This window comes from Crocodylus porosus, unplaced genomic scaffold (assembly GCF_001723895.1).
Source record: "Crocodylus porosus isolate Cpor-Errol unplaced genomic scaffold, CroPor_comp1, whole genome shotgun sequence".
In the NCBI taxonomy this organism is placed as follows: domain Eukaryota; kingdom Metazoa; phylum Chordata; order Crocodylia; family Crocodylidae; genus Crocodylus; species Crocodylus porosus.
The window spans coordinates 144,888,620-144,889,044 of NW_017728886.1; positions in this window are offsets into that span (position 1 = coordinate 144,888,620).

Genomic DNA, 425 nt, shown 5'->3' on the forward strand with positions numbered 1-425 from the left:
GGCCCGGCCGCGGCTCCGCCCCGCCCCGCAGCCACCCAACGGCCAGGGCGAGGGGGAGGGACGAGCCGAGGCAGCCTGGGAAGGGCGGGCGTGGGCGCGGGCACCCCCAACTGCTCTCCACACAGCCTGCTCTGCACCCCCGCAAACCTACACACATCTATACACCCACACAAACGAACCTATATATCTAACACGTGCACAAACCTATATACCCACATACCTACACCTACACACACACAAACCTATATATCTATACATACGCACACGCCTACAGCTGCCTACACACTTGAGAAACACATCAGTCCAGGGACGCAGTATGTTCCTTTCCTATCTAAATCCGTTTAGTTTCTGCCCTTTCCCATGGCCCTAGGGAAAGGGAGGTGGGAGGGGGGCCGTCTGAAGTGGGTGCGGGGCAGCGCTTTGAC